The sequence below is a fragment of the Megalopta genalis genome, chromosome 6, assembly GCF_051020955.1.
Source record: "Megalopta genalis isolate 19385.01 chromosome 6, iyMegGena1_principal, whole genome shotgun sequence".
NCBI lineage: Eukaryota > Metazoa > Arthropoda > Insecta > Hymenoptera > Halictidae > Megalopta > Megalopta genalis.
Genome location: NC_135018.1, coordinates 8,571,646 through 8,598,095, shown reverse-complemented (window position 1 = coordinate 8,598,095; position 26,450 = coordinate 8,571,646). Strand labels below are relative to the sequence as shown.

At 40.5% G+C, this 26,450-nt stretch overlaps 1 protein-coding gene across 1 annotated transcript in view; it reads left to right on the top strand.

Annotated features, from left to right (window-relative positions):
• Positions 1-26,450, top strand: part of LOC117222361 (lachesin) — a 492,917-nt gene that overhangs the window by 12,909 nt on the left and 453,558 nt on the right. The gene's annotated exons all lie outside the window — the stretch shown is intronic.

Genomic DNA, 26,450 nt, shown 5'->3' with positions numbered 1-26,450 from the left:
CATCTCCAAATCATCCTAAATTTATATCATCGTTTTTATAATTATTTTGTTCTTTGAAAATAAATAATTTTTACGGAATTCAATGTACTTAGTATGTACTTAAATCACGTGACAGGATATTTTGTTTATCTCTTATATTTTTTCAGAGGTATGTCCAATTGAACATATTGAATTTTCATTTCATTTTTTAAATTATCAGTTCGGTGGGATTCAGTGTTCGCTTTGATCGCATTTTGGAGAGCGATGCCTTGCATTAATAACAAAATAAAAATTGGTTGCTATTAGCTGCTATTGGAGAAACCATCTAACAATAATTCTGTGATACCTATGGGCTACCGAGTTATGCGAGATGTTTTGAATAGATCGTATTTCAACTGTTCGCATTCTATTGAAATTAATGAGAATAATTATTAATAATTTGTTTGCGATTATATGCAGACTTTTGCTGACATCCGACCTGTTCATGTCGAACATGAGGACAAGTACGATGTAGAAATCGAAACCGTTTCAAAGAAAAAATCGAATTAGTGGTTTCGGAATAATGTTCGCAACATGAAAATGGAGAGGAAAAATTGTATTTTTTAAAAAAATTTGTTCATAAACAATTGAAACAGTGCATTTTGTTTTCATTATCCTGTCCTAACAAAAACCCATATATATGTATGTACTGGTAATATAAAATGAAAATGTAAGGCTTACATATGTAATTTTAGTTGTTATATGTCTTTCCCATTTTTTGTATGGAAACCAATCATTGGCATCGTTCGGTGCAATTCGAAAATATAGAATAAAAGTTTGTCATTCATGGTTTCGTTTTCGAAAAAGTTTAGGTTGAAAAAATAATACTATCGTATGGGAGTCAAGTGTCGCGTCTGGCCATGACATACCAATACTACTTCTTGTCATGCTACAAGCCACGCGAACTGTACGCATATTTCAACTCAGTTTTCTCGAAAACGGAGGCTTGAATGAAAAAATGTTATTCTCCCCTTTTCGATCCATTTTTTGACATGGACCAGCCCCTGTCCGGTTGTACCATTCGTTACCTGACACCCTGTATTTATAGTATACGCAACGAAGACTCCAACTCACTTTTCGTATTAAATTAATGACAAAGCATTATTCGTTCCCAATGTATCTGCGACGAACAAGCATAATCCGAATGCAAGTATTCGTAAACTATTTGAAGCAGTTCGCGGACACGCGAGTTTAAAGATAACAAACTGACTTTATATTGAGAAGATCGCTTAATGATTTTCCAATGGACCTAACCCTAATTCGCCGTTTCTATTAAATTGACGACAAAACATATCCGTTCCGACTGTATCGGCTGTTACGCAGGATTTGAATGACTTTGCTTTTTAAAAGGAGCTGGAAAGCTATGACTTTTCAGCGTATGTTTTTTTTGCAACAGTTTTATAAAATTGATACATTTAGAGTGGGAATTTTTACACTGTGATCGATGTTCCGGGCCGATTATTAGAATGTCACTGCTCGCTCGCATAATTAATGGCCTATTTATACCTGTGTCTTATCTCTTGTTGGGACTGAGAGTGGGGCGGGAAGGGTCAGCGTTACATCGGCGACGAATCAGCAAAATCCGAAAGAAAGTGCAGTAGGAAGGTACCTTATCCGTACATTTATTTTGACAATATTCTGGTACCCAAATGTTCTGTGATCTAGTCATGGTATTATTTAGATACATTATAGTAGAGAACTTGAACGAAGTTGTTTGATAGTAGAATGTTTTAGGTATTAGGATATTACAAAATTAAAGGCTAAAATAAAAAAGTCTCTGCTGCATTCGCGAGCTATTCGAAATAGTACGCGGACGTGCGGGTTTAGGGATGTCGGACTGACTTTACAATCGAGAAGATTGCTGAATGAGATCCCAATGGTCGGATTTCAACTTACAGCTAGACCTGAGTCGTCGCCAATAAGCGGTGTTAAGCCGCGGTTGACAGGAAGGCCGAAAGAATGAGACAGAGGATCCTAGTGTTCCTAAAACGTAAGCACTGTCGGTGTCCATGCCAGTGTCCGTGTCGTCGTCGGCGTCGGTGTTGACGTCGGTGTTCGCCAAGGGAGTAGACGGTGCACGCAGGTACGTTGTCGTCGAGGTGTCGGTTAGGTTCGATATCCGGTGAGCTTAATCTTCTCGCGGAAGATTCGGTCTCGCGCCGCAAAAAAGCAGTACAACAAAGCCCGCGGAGCGGGAAAGACGGTTCGGGAAAAGGAAAGAGGAAAGAAAGGGTAGGAGGAAACGGAGAAGCAGGGACAGTGGAAGGAGGAGGAAGGTAGATAGTGGTTTTCGAGGAGAAATCCTCACACGGCAGATCTCGACTCGGCTTACCAAGTTGGCGAAATACTAGGGGCTCTCTCATCCTCTCGTTTCCTCCCTCTCCCCTGCCCACCCCTTTCGCTTACTTTCGCCGACAGTCTTCCACCTTTGCGCCTCGACCGACCACCGCCGCGCCGCCTTCGACCCCTTCCGCCTCCTTCCACCCCTTCCTCAACAGCCCCCAGTCTCTCTTCTCTCCCTTTTTTTTCTTCATCTTTCTTCCTCTCTTTTTCCCTACCGTCCCCCGTTCTCGTCCGTTCGCCACACCCCGATTGCGTACGTGCGGAGGGAAAGCTCTCCCAGCTCTTCCTTTCTCTTTCTCTGGGACTATTCACCCGACCCCCTACCCCTCGCGACTGTCTGCCGACAATCGTCGACTTTAAAGTTCCCATAGTTTCGAACTTCGGTGTGTCCTTTTCTTCAGTTTCGCTTCTCGCCGCCGTTTGTCTCGCTTCTCTCCCTCCCCGCCCTCCCTTTTTTCGGGCTCGAACGATGCGTTTGAGCACTCTGTAAGCACGGCTTATAAATTTTCGGAGGCTGATGTATTCCGGGATAGCGGCCGCAGGCTTTTGCCTCTCTATCGTCGCGGCGTATAATTCGGCGGTGCTCGCCGGGGATCGGCGATTTTTGGACGTGGAGAAATGTTTTCGATGCTGATAATAATGGCGCTACTGTGGTCATTTATTTCCTCGAATTTCGAAGAGTCGCGTTGACACGTTTTAAAGAATCTGAGTACTAGAATAGTATCGAGACTAGAATAGTTTCGAACGCGTGGATCGTGGCTACCACCTCCTCTCTGTCGTCGCGACGGAATCTACTTTATGTATTAGGTCTACCGGAAAGTTCTGTCCGTTTTTGAACTGAAATATAACACAATTTTCATACATTTAATAATATTTATTGTAGAATATACTTTCCATCGTTATTTATGACATCTTGTCAGCGTGATGGCAACTTGTAAATGTCATTTTTAAAAAATGATTTATTTTTAGAGGCGAAGAACTCAACTAGTGCTTGGTTGACATCAGCTTCAGTTTTTAATTTTTTTTCCTGCAAAAAGTTTCGCAAAGAGAGAAACAAGTGATAATCGGAGAGTGCTAGGTCTGGGGAGTATGGTGGATGCGACAGAATTTCCGAGCCTAACTCTGCGATTTTCTGACGAGTCGCCAAAGCAGCATGTGGTCTGCCATTATCATCGGTAACCATGTTTTCACGATCGCGTATCACTTAATAATGACATGAGACATCTTTGTTTTAGTTTATTTAGTAGAGTGCATGTATGTAAATGCAACGATAAAGAGAGATAGTCATATATGTCTCAAATCAACACGTGCATATGGATTGAAACTTGAAGTGACACTATCGGACAGAACTTTCCGGTAGACCTAATAATTTCGAGAGATTTCAGTGTTTCCAGTCTTCATTTCAAGATAACTCTTCAAAATAACTCGTGCTACGCTTAAACATCCGCTGTCACGCTTCCTATACGAAGCACGTATGCCATGCAATTTTCAAAAACATCCGTCACTAAAAAACTATCAATACTATCGAGACCCAAAAAAATTGAGAATTTCATTTAAAACATTCTAGAATATCGTTTCCCTGATTAGAAATCGACATCTCACTTCTAAATATATTGAATTAATCGTTAATTTCACTTTTCCGAAAAGATAAGGGTCTTCTTGTCTTCATTTGCCTTTAAATAATGTATAATAACTAGTCTACGGATATTCTGCGTTCATGGCAAAAATGTTTAATTGAGAGATAAAATTTTGTAGACATATAAATAACTTAATAATACTGTTACCTTGACTTTGACTTATCAAAACGATTAAAAGAAGCAATTTATTTGTATTCGATTCGTATTTCTCTTCTTACAACGGTGTTCGCAAATTTTTATTTTACATGAATTCCGAAGGAAACCCAATAATCGAAGTACGCGGTCCCGGATTTCTCTCTTTGCTTTCAAACGTATTAGACGATACATGCGTAGACCGTAGGACTGTTGCAATAGTTAATCCCAAGAGCCGATCGAACTACTTTCCCGTAGAAAAGTAAACATGTTCGAGGATTCGTGCGAACCGTAAAATAAAAGTGAGAACGTTGCAACAACCGGATGCCCGTAGAAAGATTTGGGTCTACGGGGTGTCGACTGCGTTATTAAATTGCGTCAATATTCCGTGGGAATAAGCGAATGCGGGCCATCGGAGTTGAACAGTGCCGCGGAAATTTACGAAATTGCAACGACGTAAAGCACCGACCGTCTCGGCGTTACAGTTTCTTCCTCCGCAAAGTACATCCAATTTAAAATAAATTTCCGGAAACCTCGCTGAATTCTGCTACCCGACCAGGGTAGCCTTCCCGGCCCACCTCCCACGACTTAACGGAGCTACTGAATATTTTCGCAGACATAATCACTCATAAAATTATAATTCCCCGGACCTCCGTATCTGACTTCCTCCGGTCTCTCCTGTTCGCTCTTGCTCTTATTCACCTCGTATTTTCCTCGAGCGTTTCTAACATTCGCGGCGATTAGACGGTTACCCTGCCCCGATACTCTCCGAAATTCTTAACACGCTTTCGCGTAAACTGCGACCTGCGAATAAAATCCCGCAAAAATTTCTGCGTTTCGAGTTCTGTCGAGACTGGTGTTATTTATTCGATTTTATCGATGATGTTTCTGTTGCTTGTCAATTTATTACCGTTTATGCGAATTATAATATACAAGTTGTCTAGGAAGTTTAAGAGTCTGTAAGTTTTAATTCTCTTTCGTATTTAAATAAAATTCGGCTTGCTCGAGTGCAACGTAACGAAACATAATCCGTCGTGGCTGAGGATTTTTTAGAGTACGAATATTTATCTGAGAAGACGAGATTAGGCAAATATATAATTGGGCAAATAACGCGAGATATATATTTATTTTTGTTGTTGTTATTATACATGTACATCGTCAAATTATACGATTGGAATTTTTGTTAATTTTTCACAGCTAAACGCGTCAAATGAACAGAAAATACGATTCGATAGTTCGCAAACGTTCCAAGATGAAACGACGAATTTTCACCAACACTCACGGACTTGCTTTTTATTGTTATTCATAAAATTCAAGTAAAAGTTGATAAACTTTTAATATAAAAAGTTGGGAAAAATGTTTTTAATGAAATTGTAATACTACTTTGTAATACTAAACACAACTTACAAAAGTTAAATCGATCGGACAAACTTTTAGCAAATGGCGCGTGCTTAAAAGGATGCACCGGAAATTTCCAGAAATTTCTGACATCGCTTCTGACGATAAACGGGTTAACTCGGTAAAAAAATGGGTGTTTCAAGTTATTGTAGAAGACAGAAAACATCGTCGCATCACTTCACGGCTAAATCATATCGGGTGGCAAATAAATGCCTATTTGCCAGAATGATTTAACTGTTCGACAGATAGGTTGAAATTCAACACGGACAGATGAATTCTCATTCGAGCACAGTGTTCGGCGCTGCTTTCCGTTCCGGTTCCCAACGGAAAATCAGCCTCGGAGACGATTGGCTTTGTCGCGAGAAACGCCCGCGGAGAGTCTTGCTGAAACGAAAGCGAAATTTCTGCGACGACGGTGCTTGAATATTATTTGCAGATTTGTCGGGTCGGATTTGTTTGAGCTGGAGGGTCCTTTGAGATCGTATTTAATATCGTCACATTGAAATTTCATGAGGCCTGCTGAAGTGCTTTGATTATATGATTGCGTGCGGAGGTCGATCAATTAAAATATGTAGATGCCGGCTGCGACATTTCAATTTATTTGATGTACACGGACAAATATGAGGGAGCAAGAGTTAAAGTGAGAAAGAGAGAGAGAGAGAGAGAGAGAGAGAGAGAGAGAGAGAGATGTTGAGCGAAAAAGAAGCGTAAACACCGAGCCGTGTTCTCTTTCGGCGAGCGGGTCTGATTCGTATCGGCTAATTTAAGCATCGCGGCCGCGGAATTTCCATTTATGAGAGCCGGAGGTGAGTGACGATGGGTAAGGACGAACGGTACGAGCGATTAAATCGAAAGGGAGATCCAAGAAGAACGCGGAGCGCAGACGAAGCGAGACGAGAAGAGAAGGCGGACAAACGCGCAGAGACGGCACCATGGGCAAAACAGCCTCGTCGACAAACACCGGCGCCCAAGGACGGGGAACGAAATTCATTGGCGCGAAGGAAACGGTTAAAGCAATTACAGAGCAGGCGTGACGTTTATAATTCGCGTCTAAAAGTCGTCCTCGGCGAGAAGAAGGCCGCGGAGCCGAGGCGAGGCGAGGCGAGACCGAGAGCCGTAGGAAGAAAAGCATTGATGCTCGCGATTTATTAATTACACGCCATCTCCAGCCGCCCTTTGTCCGGGTCCCGGCGCGGCCCAGCGGCGTCGCCGAGACCGACAATCCAACGTTCCTGCCAATCTGAACCCGGGGAAACGTGAATCAAGATATTATACCGGTCGAGGGTATAATTCTTATTACGTCGTTAGGCGGCGAGAAAACTGCGGAGAAAACGGTGGGGAAAGCGGCGGAGAAAACGGCGGAGAAAGTGGCGGAGATAGCGGTAGAGAAAACAGGAGAGAAAGCTCTCTACTCTCGAGTGTTTCCTTTGATGGTAGCCGCCTCCCAGCAATAGCCGGCTCTCTAACGGGGCAAAAAGGTACATTAATTGCGTGCTGTGTTGCGGTGTTATTAAATTCTTATGGAAATGCAGGCACGGGCCGGGCCGGCTCATAAAGTTCGCTATTGTGTTATAAAATCTAAATAATTTCAGGTTGTTCGAACCGAGAACGCGAATGGCCCGTACACGCACCGCGCCCGGCTTCTTTCGTACCTTCTTTCGCGGCGAGCGGACGAATTAGACGGGGGCGAAACCCGCAGCCGAGCTGCCAAGCGCGAGACTTAAAGGTAGCGACAGGCAATCAGATATTTAAATCGTGTTTACCAAATCAGGCTGCGAGAGCTGCCTGGCTCTTGCCCCCTCGGCTCTCTCCTCGCTTCTCTCTTGCTCTCTCTTCTTCTCTCCCGCGTTCGTTTTATTTGATCCCGCTTCCCGCCGCGCCACGCCGCGCAAAACACAGTGAATTGCCGAAATGTTGTAGTATAGCTTCATGAAATTTGTTTAACGAGCGATCGTAGCATAAGAGAACGCAAGAAAGTGAAAGAAGAAAATGAGAATTAAGTAGAAAAATTAGCTGCTAATAGCTGCGATTAATAGAATAAATCTAATATACGCGTGTTATACATATATGTATATTAAATTTATTTTGTTAATGGCAGCTATTAGCAGCTAATTCTTCTACTTCTTAGGACCTTTGAGCGGTTTTGAGCGAGATTTGAAATCATTAATTGAATCATGATAGCATCGAACGCAATGGATTTTGATTTTTCACAGTCGTTAAACGATCAAATATAAACGAAGTCCGAATGTTTTTTTTTGTAGAAAATCATTGTTAATAAGATACTCAATAAGATGGAAAACTTCTATGAACAAATACTAATTAAGCAATAGTTATTTAAAACGGAGTATCTGGGGTGAATAGAAAGACCGGAATTTTCGTAACAGTCAGATCCCCATGTATTCGGATTAAACTCATTATTAATGTAAAGCTCAGTCCATTGTGTTCTTTTTATGCTATGATCACTTGTTGAAGATTTAATGAAGCTGTAGTGCAATAAATCGTTGCGTTTTTCCCCAATAAATGGCAATACAGAAATTCGCTGTATATCCTGATAGGTTATGGTTTAAGCTTGTTTTTAAAAAAAAGTCTATCGCGATTTTGTTTAAGATTGCTCATTTGGCATTGCTTTTGATACGGATAACTCCAAAGGGCATTTTCGTCGTATTTTGCTCTGTTACTCCCAAAAGCGAAGAAATGCTGTGCAAGCACATGAGAAGTTATGCGACTTGTACGGCGAAGACGTTTTAAAGATACGGCAGTGTCGAAATTGGTTCACAAAATTCCGATCCGAAGATTCTGATATCAGGGAAAGACGGAAATTTGGAAAAATTTGAAGAAAAAACGCAACGAGTTATTGACCAATCCAATATCTTGGCCGACGATGCCCGAGACAATAGGTGTTTCATACCACTGTGCGCCGGTCACCGGGATCCGTCGTTCCTTTTTTTTCTTTTATCTCGTCGTATCCCCACCCGGACCGAAGTTAACCGATAAGTTTGCTTCTGTCTGCTGCCTGCTGCTTGCCACCGAGTTAACAATTCGGTTAGGAAGTTAGGCACCGTCCCACGTCTTTCTTCCGTTCCTCCCGCACCCCCCTCGCTGCCGCGCCGCGCCAGTTTTCTTCTTCGGGGTCTTTTCGGCAGCGGACAGTTCGATGGTCTTCTGGCCGAGGGAGCTCGGCCTCTCCTCGTTACTGGAAGGACGGACGTCGAACTTCGTGCCGCGGGTGAAAATCAGTAAATTCGGCTAACCGGCGAAATACCGGAATTACTATTATGGGGAACGTGCCGTTACGATGAGGTGAATTCTCTCCGGTTCACGAACGTTTACGCGTTTTCACATGTTTCGGGCGCGGATGTTAATTAAGAGGATTCGGTTAGTCGGTTAACAGTCAGTTTCCACGAACGCGGAGGATCCGCATTGCCGGTTGCGAAAATTCCAGTCCGTCTTCTGATTCTACCGTTTCGCTGGATTTTCTGATCCATCGGATTTCGAGGATGTTCTGTAGCTTTCATGTATCTGCTTCTCGCAGGTAATTAACGCTAGATTTACTGAGCACTGTTCTATATTAGTGTATCGAAGTAAAAATAATACACTTTTGATTCTCAACGACGCGTTATTGTAATATTGAATACAGAACTCATAAATGTGTATCTTTACAATCTGAATAATCGGAAGTTATACAATTACCGTTTTATTCAGTTCATTAAATTCCGTTTTTCTAACAACATTTCGTGATCAATCTATTCCTGTCTCAGTCGTCCGAGCGAACGTACTGCTCTTCTACTTGCTCTGGTATAGTCATTCATCAATCGTTGGGTAGTTTTACATTCGTTCCAATTTTCTGTTCAACTTCATTTTCTTGTGCTAATTATCTGATCGCGATCTTGTATTTGACCCTTGCATTTTAGTTATTAATAATTAAACTATGTAACCTTGTATTTTATTTATTAACAATAAAACTGTGCAACCTTGTATTTTAGTTATTAATAATTAAACTGTGTAACCTTGTATTTTAGTTATTAATAATTAAACTGCGTAACCTTATATTTTAGTTATTAATAATTAAACTATATACAGTGTCACATTCATTCGAATTTCCTCGACAATTTCACGAGCCTCTTCTGAATCGTCTGATCGCGAGCACGCGTTTCCTACTTGTTGTGTGCATTGATAATATAACCTGAAAAAATTGCATTCATTCGAATATTTTGGTTAGCATTATATACGGTTGACATTTGGACCTATGAAAAACTATTCTGAAATTCGATAACGTGCAGACTCGTTAAGTATTCCTCCTGCCGAAACGTGGGAACGCTACACCGGCAGCTGAGCTACAGCAGCTAATTGCATTCATTCGAATATTTTGGTTAGCATTATATGCTGGCTCTACTTCTCCATTTTATTTGTACATTATTCTTATAATTCGTCCGCGAATGTACCGATCTATTATTTAAACGAGTATCAAGAACTATGGTTCTGCGCTGCTTGTTCGACCACGCATAGGTTTCTTCTTCTACTCTAGCAACATATAATAACCCTGCGATCGACTTGTTTTTTTAATATTTTAAATATATTTCAACTCGTCAATGACAACAGCTATAAAACAGACATATTTGCAGGCAATGTCACAAAATTCCAAACGAATTGTAATAAACTGTTTATCTAATTTGCTGAGTTGCTGATTCTCTGCCAGTCTATATGTTTTAGTTCTGTTATTGTACAAATGCGTGCTTATCCGCATATATGTATAAATAAATGAATTAAATTGACTTAAATTCAATTAAATATAAATAACAAAGTCTGCTAATACACGAACAGCGAACCGAACCAGTTCATTTTTGTTCTTCCCCTTCTTAGGACGCGCGTAAACCGTGTGTCGAGAAGTTAATAATAATTTTCGACAACGTTCAAAGTCGATTTGATGCGAGTTCGCTCGCGACGCAAATCCGATTAACGATCGCCTTGCGAACCCTTGCGACTTAAATCTTTCTGCCGGGCTCGTAAAGCATCCAGCCGTGCCTCGGGGCCGTTTATTAATCGCTCGGTAATCTCACGGAAAATTAATTTTTGTTGCCGTTTAATCGGCCGTGCCATTGCGTACGCAATTTGCGAACTTTTTACGATGCGCGCCGTAAAAAAAAAACGCCGTTGAAATCGCGGCCGTACGTGCCTCCCCGTACATCGGGCTCTCGTTCGTTTACCGCCGTTGTTCGAGATCAGCCGGTGTTTCGTTCGAGAATCGGTATCGTCGTCAATAGAGCGGACGCTCGAATCAAGTAGTCGGAGACAGGATTCGCGATTGTTGACGTCCGCTACCGCGCTGATCTCCGAGGCACGTTAAGAAAAATTATCTTTTGATTAATCTCCGCCGCCGAGCTGCCGGCGGTTACGTGGACATTCGCGTCACGGAGCTTATGGCAGCAGTCGGAAGGGATCCGACCCTTCCTATTGAAATTTTTCTCCCTTAGAGGCTCAGCCCCGCGTAACGACGCCTCGTCCCGTCGCTTAGTATCGTATCTGGAGCAAAAGTCGCTGCCATAACCGTTCTATTTCGAGGCCAGCTATTTTTTCAGAATTTACGTCGCAGCCGATCCTCGTTCCTTCGCGACATATATCCTTCGGGCCCATTAATCCACGCGAAATTGGACAGTCGGCTTAATGCGACGGATCCAGACGACGCGAAGTTGTCTGGCGAAGCAGCTATATGTGGCCAAAATTATTTTAGCGTTGTTTCAAGGTTTGTGATCATAGTATAATACTATATATATGTATATGTATATACTATATATAATAATATATATAATACTATAATGAAAAATATAAATATAATAAATATATAATAAATAAAGAATGCTATAATATATAATTTTGTACTATACAATATTATATACAATATTGTATAGTACGTATACTTATACATATATGTATACTTATACAATAATATATAGTATATTCAAATATACGTTGAGTCATAGTATGTCATAGTATGTAGTATGTCAGTAGTATATCATATATGTATTAACATTTCTAACATCGAGGTGGCCAGTATTTTTTATAAGAAGAAAATTGTTTCTGCAAGTTACTATATTCTAATCATCTCGTATAAAACAAGTCTCATTTGAACAACTTTTAACAGCTTCTCTGTAAGTCTTTCAACAGTTTAAATTGTTGTATGTATTGCAATGTTTATACATATATTTAAAGAATGGATAGAAGATGCATAAATAACTAAAATATACCAACTTACCAACATAATAACTAGACTGCGGATTTTATGCATTTATGATAAAAACTGAGTAGATATAATTTCAAACAGTAGACGGATTAAGAGAATTTAAGAGTGTCATTATATTATTTTCAATTTAATAAAATTATTAAAGAAAGAAGGAAGGATAACACATTACAAACTTATACATTGATATTCTGTAATAATCAATTTAAGAAATTAGTTCCTTTAAATTTTCATTTCCCGGTCTTCATAGCGGTATATCTTATAACAGAACTATTGTAAACCCATTAGAAAAATCAGTCGTTGAAAATATGGAAATCGTCTTTGCAACACAAGGGACATTTTCTGCTCTGTACAGCAAATGTCTTTTTGTGCGTATCTTCTGATCCCCCTTTACTTATTATCCATAAATTTCTGAAAACCTATTGTTTGCACCTTTGGAGAAGAATTCAGAAATATATTGGTCGATCAAAGGTTCTAAGTTATACATGTAATGTTAGTATGCACAGCAATGCATATACTGCTAATAATTCCAATACGGTTTTCACACAGCTTAATAAAAAAAGAAAAATATGAAAGTTGCAAAATTGACTTTCGGTCATGGATCGCTGCTCCGTCAGATCCGACAGATCGCTGTGCGACGGCACTGTCGACATTTGGACCTGTGAAAAACTATCCTGAAATTCGATAACGTGCAGACTCGTTAAGTATTCCTCCTGCCGAAACGTGGGAACGCTAGACCGGCAGCTGAGCTACCTGCAAAATTAGTTTCTCCCCGAGCATTAGTGTAACCATGAAATATTCAAAACAACATCGAATATATCGGCTACGCGAATTCCGTCGATAAAGTGGTTCATTTGTTGGGATACGGAAATAGAAAACCCATTGCGCCACCTCGAGCTGCAGACTGTCCGATTCCTTTTCGCAAATTATCGCCGTAAGTGCGATTCTGCTCAAGAACCGCTCGTCCTGAATTTCTTAACCCCCTCAAGGCAGGGTTAATTCGAGAATTTTGATCCGGAGTATATTTAAATGCTTCGCTTAATTACTGAATTTTCAACAACTAAATCAAATAAATTTCTGTTACATTAGGAATAAGGCTTAATAAAAAGCTAAGTCTGCAAGAAGTATCTTGAAAAATATGTTCGGAGAAATTCCCGAGCGAGGCTCAGAATTGTTGCGAACATCGTCAATAGTACAGTTGCGAAAATGATCCGCCGTCCGAGGGTTAATTCGCAGTGAATTCAGATTAATCGTGACATCAATTCACGATTATTGATACGGAGTCAATTTGACGTCCATCAGCGCTAACGATATTAAAACAGTGGCCATCGCTTGAAAGTAAATTATGCCATAATTACGTGCTACCCACGTAACGATACCATCGTAATTCCTCCATGAAATTAAAGGCCAATTGGTCTGGGTTAGATTCGGATTAGTTGATTCGCACTAAACTCGTGAAAGAGCTCTCCTTTTCTCCCGAAAGTTATCAAATCGATCCGTTCATTCAACAAAGACGCTCCTGTTATAAAGAAAAAAAACGACGCGCCAATGACTCCAGTGTCAAGCAATTTTCTCATTTTTCTAGGAAGTTAAACCCGATCGGTTCCTAGCGTCGAACATTGTTTATTAATCGCGCGATGCGATTCGGACAAATTCCTCTGGTAGAGTATAATAGTTCGCCGCAATCTGCACGCTCTATTAATTTCGAATTTTAAATCACCGTAGCCGATATTGCAATAATTGTCGATGGGGAGAGAGAGGGGTGGGGGTCGAAGACCGATCGAAAGTTCATCGAATTTATACGGTATTATTTCCAACTAGCATCCATTCTCCTTTCCACGTAAATCTGATCGGGACGCCGATAACGCGGACGCACACATGTAACTCGGTTTACCAACATATCTGATCTGAGCGAAGTCCAACACTATACATGGATTCGGGCCGTTCCCGGCCTCGTATCGTTCCTTTTTTTCTGCTTGGGATCCCCGAGGAGTCAGGCTAACTTATAAATATGATAATACGCAGGGAGAGCGAGCAGCAGTCACGAAATAACCCCTTTCGACCCCCTCTGCCTCTCTTCTCTCTCACCGTCTTTCACCGTCTCCCTCACTCCCTCTCTCTCTCTCTCTCTCTCGCTCTCGCTCTCTTCCTCCGCAAGAGGACTCACCCTTATCGAACGTCAGGCATTACCCAGCGTCTTCCTTCGCCGCTTTACGATATTGGAAATCCGAAAATGCGAATTAAAATCCGTCCTCTTCTTTCCTCGTTCCCAACTCCACCTCCTCTTCATCCCCTCTCCGGCCTCTTCGACGCCCCCTCTTAAAGGGTGCATGTACCGATGTGCCCTCTCAGATTTCTCTCTCTCTCTTTCGCTCTCTCTCTCTCTCCCCCTATCTCTATCTATCTTTCTCTCTCTCTCTAACTCTCTTCTGCAGGCGCCGTCTGCTCTCGCATCCCGTCCACACAGAGAAATAAGAAATGCGTGTAAATTGGGTTAGCTCTGGAGACCCGTGAAACGGTGACTCCTCGGTTGTTCCGAAATCGAATTCACCCCACCGGTTACCGTGGTAATCGAAATTCCAGAGTTTTGTATTACCGTGGGATATGGCCACTTTCGCCTACGATGATTTTCAATGCTCCCATCATCGCGCCGAACGATCCTCTTGCTCGTAGACCTTACGCTCCCGTCGGTTTACACGCGACGATATTATGCGGGGATGGTTCTTCGATGGGATAGTCAAGATGGTTGGACGTGAATTGTGACACTTAGTCGGCGCGCCGATTGCTAATCGCACTTCCGGATTTATTGGCATCGAGTGTCCTCACCTACGGCCGACATTGTCCTCTGCTTCGACTGACACACGTGAACGCGTGCACTGTCGTCCTTTGTTAGAACTGAATATCTTTTTAACACTAGATTTGCGGAACCCGTCAAAATGGCGGGTCACTAAGTTTTTCATATTTACGATTATTCATATCGCAAAGATACATTTGTGAGTCATTTAGTCAATTGGTATGTTGGTTACGGCAAATGTTATAACAATAACACTTGTTAGAAATCAGAGTAAATGTCTTATTGTTACTTTTATAAATTAATATAAAACGGTTGTTTTTCGTGCTCCGTAAATCTAGTATTAAATATTTGGTACACTTTTCTGAATATTTCTAAATATTCGGGACATCGCGTGCCTTTCAGATTTCAAGCGGAGCTAGAATATTCCGTGTGCAGTAAATTGCTCTACAGCTTGGTCCTACTGTTCCCAAATTGTTTATTTTGGTGTACATGCTAAGGGTCAATTAGGGACAATCTACTGTACTTCGCAGTACTCCAGATGCAATCAATTTATTTGCTTTCACTTATTTGAACATTTTGAACATTTTGAACAATTAGGACGACTAAGGAGGACAGTACATACAGTGGCCCACAAAAGTGTTCGTACACCTTTTAAAACGCAACAACTTTTTCAAAACTGAACTTAATGATTTGATTTTTTTTTTAGATGACAGAAGGACTAGTCTACTAGACGTTGACTAAACAGTTTTTTTTTTAAATTTTGCTATTACTTGGAATGAAAAGAAAAGATTAAAAATCCTCGTTTTTTAACCTTTCTATCTGAGCCTATGACAAAAATTGAAAAAATGCCTCTCGTAGATCTCGGTAATTTGTATGCGTGCTGAAAATTTGATCGAAATCGGTTAACCCAGAATCGTGCTGCAGGCGTTGAAGGATTTTAAAAACTGCAGATTTCTTATAGCTTTTGGTCAAAACCGTGATAAAACTGCGATTTTTGCGATCTTTAATTTGTTGTTATTCGTAACAACGTGAACCGATTTCAATACAATTTTCAACATGCATACAAATCGCCAAAATCTATGGAAAACATTTTTATAATTTTCGTTATAGGCTCAGATAAAAAAAATTAAAAAGACGAGGGTTTTTTTTATATTTTGTCATTCCAAGTAACAGCAAAATTAAGGAAAAAATCCCCTTATCATCTAAAAAAAATTCAATTCATTTAGTTCGGCTTTAAAATAGTTATTGCGTTTTAAAAGGTGTACGAACACTTTTGTGCACCACTGCATGCAAATGATACTGTATCTGGCCTGCTAACAGTTTTTCGACGATTAGGCTACATCTTGGTGAAGTTTGATCGTTTTCTTTTGGCAGTTTTCTCAGTTGACCAGTAAGCTATTTTTGACGAGTATATATATATATATGTTACCGTGAATGACCGAAATTGGAGAATGTCGACTTTCACCGGTGAATGTCAACAGATACCAAATACGTCGGTGAAAGATCGAATATTTCATTACATTGTTGTACATTCGGATCCTCTCCGGTGTGTGTCGACAATCACAGATATGCTCTGGTGGAGGTCCAAAACCTGTCATTGCAAAAGGAAGTGTTCCACAAATAAATGCAGTTGTAAAAGCAAGGGACTCTTGTGCAATTCAAAGTGTCATAATAGTTTAAGTTGTTGCAATAAATAAGATTTGAATCACATAATTAAGTAATTTTTTTATTACTATTATTTTCTTTTCTCATGTAGAATGTACCGTGTATTTTAAATTCTTGGTGATTCCTTTCAGAAAGAGAGGCGAAAAAGTTACGTCACCCTTGTGGCGTTTTATAGCGACTGAATTACGGAGAAGAAAATATAAATCTCCAACATGTTCAACATTCACCATTAGTGCATGGTGAATGTCAACATTTACCGCTGTAAGTCAGAAATAAGGGTATTTAGCAAATATTTCGGACATACTCCAAGCGACTATGTGAATGTTGACATTCACCGGTGAAAGTCGACATTTTCCAGATTTCGGTGTTTCACTGTAACATATATATATATATTCGTCGTCACGCAAGTGCTGTGAAAAATCGATTTTTGAAGTAGTGAATGAACTATACATATTTTTACCTTGTCGTGTAACACAGAATTTGGCGAATAAACTTTTTTGTGAAATATCAGTTACATTACAGCAGTAGAAAAAAGTAACCCGATGGCAATTGTTATATTTAAAAGTGAAATCGGATTCTCGTCTGTGTGAACGAATCGATGTTAAAATCGAGAATTACTTAGTCCGGTGATTACACGATCGAATCGTTGTGCGGATTCCTGTTCTCTCACGTTTCAAACCTTGTTGCATCAAGTATCGAGTCTCTTGTGCTATAATTTGAGTTGTACCATTAATCGGGGAAACAAAAGACGAAACAATAGCGCAGCGGAGCTTCGTGTTGCGGAACAGCAACGGGTTCGGAATACCAAACTATATCGCTTTGTTTCTTCGAATGGGAACGGCGTATCAAAGTACAATTTGGTGCGATTGATCAAGTAACGCGGATTGATTATTTTTGGAGCGCATGCATTGTTGTTTCGGTTAACGCGTGTTTACGCGCGATTATACATTTTGGAGAACATTGTTCGGTAAGCGTAATCAACGGGAACAAAGCTGGTGCTTGGCGCCCGACCGCGGGACTAATTAGCTTAAGAACATGTTAAACTCGTGGTAAAGACGTAACAGAAAAGCGTAAAAGCCAGCCAGAATTACCTACCGGCGCGGCCCGGCCCGGCCCGTCGCGGTGGCTAGGCGCTGTCCGACCGTATTTAAGAATCTCGGTTAATTATGCGACCGCCGCGATATGCATTTTCTGCTCCGCGTGCTATTCTAAATTACGTCACAAAGCGTCGAGATAAAATACTTGGTGGATCCATTCTCGGTGTCCCTTCTGGCCGACCCGTACTCGTAGCATTCATACATCACGCTCACGCGAATTTATTATACTCTGGCAAAATTTATTAACACGTCCGAAAGCGTTCCACTCTATTCGAACGAAATTTCCATTCATTCTGTTCAGCGCCGTGAAAATACAAACCGCGTTTTACGGATCGTTGTCCCGCGATCAATGTTCCAACGGCGGTCGCGATTTTACACCTTAATACATAATCACTGTCGCCAAATGATTCCAAAGCATCGCATTTGAAAATAATCTTAAAGCAGTTTCGAAACTGCGTATAAACGAACGAAGTGCAACAGCTCTCTTTGCCGCGCACGCGGGGTAAAGAGGTCTCGCCGTTGGACAACGAGAGTCTGGAACAAAAGCGAAATATACAATTAGAAATTGAACAGTTAATAAATTATATTGAACTGTTAAACGCGCTCGTGTCAGTTCGTAAATAAAAACAACAGTTTGAAACGCTTTTAGGTAGTTATATTTAATTAATACTTTTCCTGGCTAACAAACTTTCATTAAGAATTGTAGAAGTTTTGGATTTGTTTAAGGTTGTTTTAACAGTTGTATTAACACTTAGCCGACCGATCGGGTAGATCTACCATTTTGACCTGAGGAACGCTTCTTTCTCTGTAGAACTTCTTATTTCTATAGAGTACAACATAATTATAATAACATGCACTAATTTTTGAAGTCTTTTATTGCCCATTATTACGGTTCTTTATGTTCGGGATTTCCGTAGGTGCCTCTACCAGCCATAAAATTATTTTATTAGAACACTTAGCCGATCGATCGGGTAGATCTACCACTTTGACCTGAGGAACGCTTCTTTCTCTATAGAGCTTCTCATGTCTATAGAGTACAACATATAATCAAATGCACACCAGCACACCAACACCACACTCATTAGAAATCGAAATGCTACCTACACCCCACTTTCACGACTTTTTCGAATATATAAGACTCCGCTCAACTTGCAAATATTAGTGCAGAAGCTAAGCTCCTTGCTGTGACTCTCAACAAGTGGTGTGAAACGAAGTATAGAAAAAATATCCCTAAAAATGTCCAGAAACATGAGTGACAATTCAAGTGACGAGTTGTTTATGGACACACTATCAGACTGTTCTGAAGACATTGATCTACTGATAAGCGATTGAGAAGTTGACGACAATAATAGCACCATCGTTCCCATATATCAGACTAATCGACGAATTACGTTATTACGAATTACGGGTTACGTTATTTATCCGTCATCTTTACTGTCCTTAATTTTCTGACTCTATTAACTATACTTTTTGAATAACCATTAAAAAATAATTATTATAAACTTTTAAATTCGAATTTTGTATAAGCAATATGTGAAATCGTTGATCGAAATTGTTACCGTAAGATATAATTGATCACATAAATAATTTTCGGACGTTTTTGATTTCAAATAGCGAATTTCAGTCCGCGCTACCTCAGAAAAATGCGCGGTGGACAGCGCAGTTTGGCTTTCCCGAGCGCGGTGGAAACTGTACAGGTCTCTGTAGCGCGTGCGGTCCGCTAAGTGTTAACAGTTTTTGAGATATTTCAAGTCGAAGTACTTATTTCCGGAAATAGACGCGTGGCCGATATTATTTGAAGGTTTATTCTTGCACGACTAGTACACTCCTCGTTGCCGAAAATATTGTCATTTTAAACGCGACAGCCGACGGCAATAAATATTTCAGACGGGTAAAGATCGACTGGCTGTGTTTTTTCATGGAGGGAAAGGCGACACGACCGCACGATCGATTCGATCATGGTTCCTCGAGACTCGGCGGTGGCATACGGCCGAAATGTGGACGGGGAGAAACCACGAACAAGGGTTTCCCTGACCGAAGCTAATCCTCTGTAGGTAAGCCAAATCTAGTCGGAAACAAGCCACGGACTTTGCATCATCGTTCCGTGTCCTAGTTCGAGCCAGGATATGCTGATCCTGTCAGCGCGTTGCGCTTCATCGCTTGTAAATATCGAAAAAAAGCCCTCTCCAAAAGCGAATCGCGATTTTGTAGAACGACGAGCGCATCACGTAAATAGAACGGTGTTTCCTTTGAAAACAACATCTACGACGGTTAACCCGTTAACCGGGGAATTCGCTTTTGATCAGCTCGTTTCACAACGGGCACCTTTTTTTCCTGTGCAGTGAGATGAAGTTACATTGTCACGCTTGAAGTGATAACGAAGATCGCACTTCGCTTGTTGATTATTTATTTCGGCAAAGTATTTCACTTACTAGACCGCGGATCTTTGTGGAAAATACAAATTCTCGTTGTCTCTTTTATCAGACAGAAGTCAGTTAAAAATGTATTTCCTCTTTTAATGAGGCGAACACAGTGAAAGTAATGCCGCAGCATTTTTTAATTCTTATTGCGTATTCACTGTTCTGTGTTTCGATTATCTATTTAAAAAAAAATATAAATACATAAAATCCGCGCGCAGCCTATCCATGGCACGTTCCGAAAATATTGTTCTGAAGAAAAGACTACGATGATGTTGTTTACTTAATTTTACCTGCAAGTGAATCATTTTCTTCAATTTTTTTTTTGATTATTCTTTCGATTAACATGTTCGATTGAACAGTTTTCTGTTCCATATTCTGTACGAAATGGTCTTCCAACCTCTGCACGGCTATCGCTGAATTTGTAATAATACATAGACGTTGTTGAATCGAACATCTCTCCATTGTTGCTCATCGCAATGCTTCAAACGAATTTAAATGGCGCGAAATGTAAAACTGACACTCAAAAATGGAAACGTACGGATTGCTGTCAGTTAATTTTATTAAATTTATCTTTACAATGGGTGGGAAAAATCCGAAAAAATCTGACACGATCCGACAATTACATTTCCCATAAAATAGAGTTGCACGGCTGTGAATTGAACGCCGTCCTGCAGACGGAGAGGCAAATGGCTCGAGTGCAACTTCAAAAATGTACATTACCGTCGGCCGAAACGAATAAAGCGAGGAATTCGCGGGAAAGTCGATTGATCGCGGCGGTATGTGTTTCGATTGAAATGGTTTTTTTTCAGGTTGGCAAAAAAAAAAGAATATTTTCCAGGGTGTTTTAACGCCAGCAATTCCAATTAAGAGAACGACGCCAATTCCGTCGCGACAATATACAAACAATTGCGCCGGACGCGGAGAGGGCTGGGATGGTCAGGGGGTTTCGGGGAGGTTCGGGGGTTGTTCGTTTATTCGGTCATTAGAGTTCTAATACACGCGCGGCTGCACAAGGTGGGTGGGTCTGGTGCACGGGGTGCAGAGATGTCGGGCATATTCCTGAGTACGAGCGCGTGCGGAGGGTAAGGTTGCCGCGATCCTTTGAATACGCCATCGACATGGTAAATACAAACACCGCCGACCCATTAGAATAATTATCCATGCGTGTTCATGTCGATGGCTCGGCTCGCGACTTCTAATTAATCCGAGTACTTTACCGTGGAAATTAATTCAATAGTGTTATCGGTCGACTTTTCGGCGCGCGGCAGGAATCTCGGCCGAATATCCCGATCAATTCGATTCGCAGATCCGTTCAGGTGATCGTAAATGCGTTCAAAAAGTGTTTCGGTATTAAAAAACGATTCGGAAGACTCTCGGTGTTTTCCGGATGAAACGTTTATGTTCTATTACTTGATCACCGGCCACCAAAGAAACACGGATCACAACTGACATGCATGAAAAAAGTGCATCTTAGCGGGGTGATCAATTTCTATGCTTTCGATCTGTTCTCAGGCATAACTTATTTTATGTTTATCGAATATATAAATTCGTATTCCTCTATTTTGTTTATTTTTTAACAAAAAGATTTAATACGTCTTATTCGATAAATATAAAGATAATTGCGCCCGAAATAACGCAACGGCATAGCACTTGTTCACCACAGTAATCCTACAGATATTATTATATTGTATTATTTATTATTCTCTCTCAAATACTCTTTAATACAAATTACTTATAACTATCCCCATTACTATCTAGAAAGAAATTATTCTATATATCTTCAATAAGTAGCACAAACTTTTTCCGATTATAGAAAAAAGAACTTTCCATTTTTATATTATTTAGTGCGCGTTACCTGCAATTGAACTTATTATATATAATATATAATAATATAAATACATATAGAAATATATAATATGTATATATATATAATAATATTATATATATATATATAAATATATATAATAATATTATATATATATATATATAAATATATATAATATGTATATATATATAATAATATTATATATATATATATATAAAGAGAGAGAGAGAGAGGGAGAGAGAGAGAGAGATTTCGACTCGGAAGCATCAAACTACCTGGACGTCTTTTGTCTTCGACATTATTCGGCATTATATATATATAATGCCGGAATTTGATGCTTCCGAGTCGAAATCTCCTTTCTATCGCGTAATCACGCGTTATGTAACAACGCGGCCGGTGTGCTCCCGTTGTTTTAGTTTTCGCACGCAACCGGGATAACAATGGGCTCCGCGTGTCATCGATTGCAGACCGTCAAACTGTAAAACGCGAAATTTTCAATACGTGTTTACCACGCTGCTGAAGCCGAGACGAGTGATTTTCATCGGCGAATCTATGGCAGCCTATGGGGCCAGTTAAAAATTTTGACGTTCATCGTGCCGCACGCTTCGTGGCGTCTTCTTTTCAATTTTTCAAACCCCCGCACGGCCACTGGGAATCGATACCGTGCTCCTGTTCGAGTCCCGAGTCGATCTTATGTTTCGTTTTTCGCTTATCAATGTCTGACGTAGCAATCTGCTTAATGCAGCAAGTATTATGTCTTTGCTATGGAAATACATAATCGGAAGTGATAACATCTCGAACTTGTCAAAGTGACAGATCCTCACACGGTTTCAGCGATAAAAACTTCAGCTGAATTTTCGCTGGATAAAGTTGTTATTTCACATTCGATTTACGAAGCGCTAAAAGCAGTTGGTTTATATTAGTTTATAAAAATAACAATAAGACATTTGTTCTGATTTTTTGAGAGAGCGTTGTAATATTTGCCGCAAATATTACACCACCCCATCCTCCAAAAGTCATTATCATTTTTTAGATTTATTTCAAAGATGTTTATATTACATTATAATTATAATATATTATTATATTATATTATAATGTATATTATATATAATTATTATTAATAATTATTATATATAATAATATAATAGATTAAAATATATTAATAATAATACAATTATAATAATATAATCTTAGGTTGTAATAATGAAACTGTAAATTAATAAAATTATCTTCAAATAAGTGAAGACAAAGAAATAGTATCGCATTTTTGCAACTCTATGAGATACATAGACTATTCTAGTTCTGCTTAGAAGGTAAAAAACACGCGACGTTCCAAATATTTCAAAACATCCTGAAAAGTGACAAATTAGTAGATAGGACGTTTTTGACTGAAAACGGCAGAATATTTTTTCCCTATTAAACAATCTGTTTTGAACCAGTGCTTTAGAACTGTAGAACAGCATAAAAAATCGCGTTAATTGCTCGCTGTTCCCAAGATCCCCAGAACCACGAACGTGTCGGTTAATTTTGACCTCGATCTGTTTCGGACTCAATCTCGGCAAATCGAACTATCGTGCGGCGCTGATCGATGACAATATTCATTCACCCGTTGAATTTAATCAGTCGATTGACGAGGAACGCCGCGGATAGACGCGAACGATAGAAAAGGAATTATTTAGGAGGTTGCGGGACAATAATGCTTGGGGATGATGGATGTAAGGCAGAGGCACAGCGGGACACACGAGGACGCGGCGGGTCGGGTCGGGCCGAGCCGGGTCGGCACGGGGCCACGGGTCTGTGGTCGTTCGTCACCGTGGACGAGCATAATCCTTCCTTTACCGTTCATTTCAATTTCATTAGTCGGTCTATATGAAGTTCCGCGCTCGCAGTTGTAATATTCTCCTCGGCGGGAATAGCCGTGATCCCCACTCTATTTATTCACCCGCGTAATTCACAACCGGAAGGTGCTCACCGACCGGAAACACATACACGGATGTGGCCATTGTTATTCGGCCTCGTGTCAGGATGCTCCATTCTACCTATAACGGCCACCAATCACACCCTTACAATCCCTCTCATGCGTTCTGCTTATTTTTCAAAAATCATAGGGAATATTGGAGACGACACGGCGCGCTGCCCTCCGCGCACCGATCTTAGGCTTCTTTTCAATCCCTCTTACCATTATACGTGTACACGCTGCGGCGAAAATTCTTTCTCTCTCTCTCTCTCTCTCTCTCTCTCTCTCTCTCTCTCTCTCTCTCTTAACATCTCTATACTGGGTGACCAGAAAGCTTTGGAGCAAACTTATACTATGCGTTACTGAGAGATCAAATAAATGAAAAGTGAATGAAAAATAAAGGAAAAATAAATGAAAAATAAAGGAGAAATGTTCATATGAATTTGTGTCCGAAAATGCTTTATTGAAAATATATAAGCTTTCAAAATATGATTTATTGTGGCTGTTATAAGTCGACCACGGATTTTATGCATTTATAAAAAAAAATAAATAAGTAGGCCGAATGCAAAACAGCAGAAACATTTAGAGAGTTTGGAAATATTGTTGCATTACTTGCAACTGATTCAAATGATTAAGGAAAGAAATAAATGTCTGTGTAGCTCCTGTATCTTGTAATTAGTGTGGGCGATATTTATTTTAAAACCTGCAATCTAATTATATGAAATGTTCTCGCGAAAGTGCCTCGCGCTTGCAAGAACACAGGCTTTCGTTCGTCTAATTAACGATTCATTGTAGCTCACAACAACATCGACCGATTTCGAGGAAATTTTCAGCTCGTCTGTGAGTCACGGTGACGCGCAAAACGCATTGTTCACAATAAGCTCGGATGAAAAAGTTAAAGAAAACGCGAATTTCTTGTTTTCCTGTTTATTCCAACCAGTCGGAATTATTGGAAAGAATTTCGTAGACGTTGCCTAGAGTGAACTAGTTCCTCTTAACGTTTCAAAATTCTGCAGGTCATTTCGTCGACTTTTGGAAAAGTTATTTTACAATATGTCGGAACATTAACGCGAGCCGCTGTAGCACAATTCATTTTCGTTTGCGAAATGCAACATCTGCGAGAAATCTGTCAGCCTTCGTTACGTGGGTCCGATTACACTGTCACTCTTTACGCAAAAAACGCGGAGCGTTGATACCGACGGAATTTCTGATCGCCCGTATTTATTTGTTCGCGGGAACGATGTGATTCGGCGGATCAGCCAATTTCGCGCGCTGGTATATCGCAGTTCCGTTGCTTTAGTATAATTGTATTAAACGCTCGACTTAAACGGATCAACGTGACATATTATATCGACGACGTTCCCGAGCTTCCGGATGAAAGCCGGGCTGTTATGAAGCTGGCCGAATAAAGGGCTCGCAATATTGTTCTATTGTACGTTTAAATTGCCAGTGCTACCTTCACCCTAGGTAAAGAATGACCTACCCGCGCACCGGCCGTAGTTTCAATAGAATTTTATCAAATTTACAGAAAATATCGCGTCTTCTATATTCGGCGGAATCTCCGTTATACGCCGTTTAATCTTTAACTTATTTTTCATTACGGACACGTGGCGTGATCTCGAGCGCGCGAACAGCTTCGTTTCTGTTGATAATATAAATTCGTTGCTCTGAGAAAGTTCGTCCTGTCAGAAATAGTTTCTAATCTATTTTCGCGTATCACACGAAGCGTAACACTTCCTTACGCCTTACGGTGTAATTAGCAATATTCTACAGGAAAATTACAGGTTAAAATAAAGCAGGACGCACATAGACGCGCACACACGCATATGTCTATATGTACACATGTATATGTAGAGTGCACAGAGAGGAACGTGGAAAGAGAATATCGAGCTGTGTAACGCGTAATTATGTAGTATATGTGACGATCCCTCATGAATATTCCCACGTGCACGGTTACTTCATTATTAGGTGCAGTTTCTGGGCGAGAGGACAAGGAATTTCGTACAGATTAAATGGAAATTAAAGAGAAGGATCTTTGATTAGCCGCGTACGTACATAAGTACGCGAGATGGAAAATCGATGTCGTTGTCAGACACCGGGCATTTATGAGACCGAATGATTTACAGATTAATTAAAACAACCCGGCCGGCTTGTGCACCGTTCGGCTTGTTTCACCGCTGTTTTCGAAAGCTCTGAGATACACAACGCTTCCTCTCTCGCGTCTCGATCGTTCCGCGATTTTTTTGAATATCGAAGAATAATTCGCGGCTCGTTCACAGCACTGACGGGCAGGTCTCGCAATCAGCGTTGCAACGTTTTTTAAAGATCGTTCGCGGAATCGAAATAAAAATGTTTCAGCCGGAAACCGAACGGAAAAGGCGGAAAGCTATTGTATTATCCAACCGGTTTTGTTCGGATGATTCCGCGCGTAAAATAGTCGTGCTTTCCAGCGCCAGGTTTTTCAGACGCGTTTTTCAGCCGCGTTTATTCGAATGCTCGTCCAATTTCGCGGTACACACGCGATGAGAACGGATCGTTTTCAAGGAAAATTTCATACGCAATCCCGGGATTTCTTGCGCGCATGAAAACCGGCTTCTTTTGTGCCCGGGCTACCGGGCGAAGATTAAAGCAAACATTTGCCATTTCGGATTGGACCGCGCGTTATGCCAAATCCCAGAAAACTCACCTGTTCACCGGTGATCCATTTAGTAATTTCCTACGTTAAACATTCTGAAACTTGATCTGTTTCTTGACGCCACACGCTGGTGTGGCCCCCCTCTCAACTCGGTTAGGTGGATTAAAAACGGGCTCACCCTCTGCTTAGCTTTTTATGCATTTTAATTAATTGGCAATGCTATAAACCAACCGTAAATGCGTAAATAAAACGAATTTCAAACATTTGCACAAGGCTGGCGAATTCCGTGGTGCA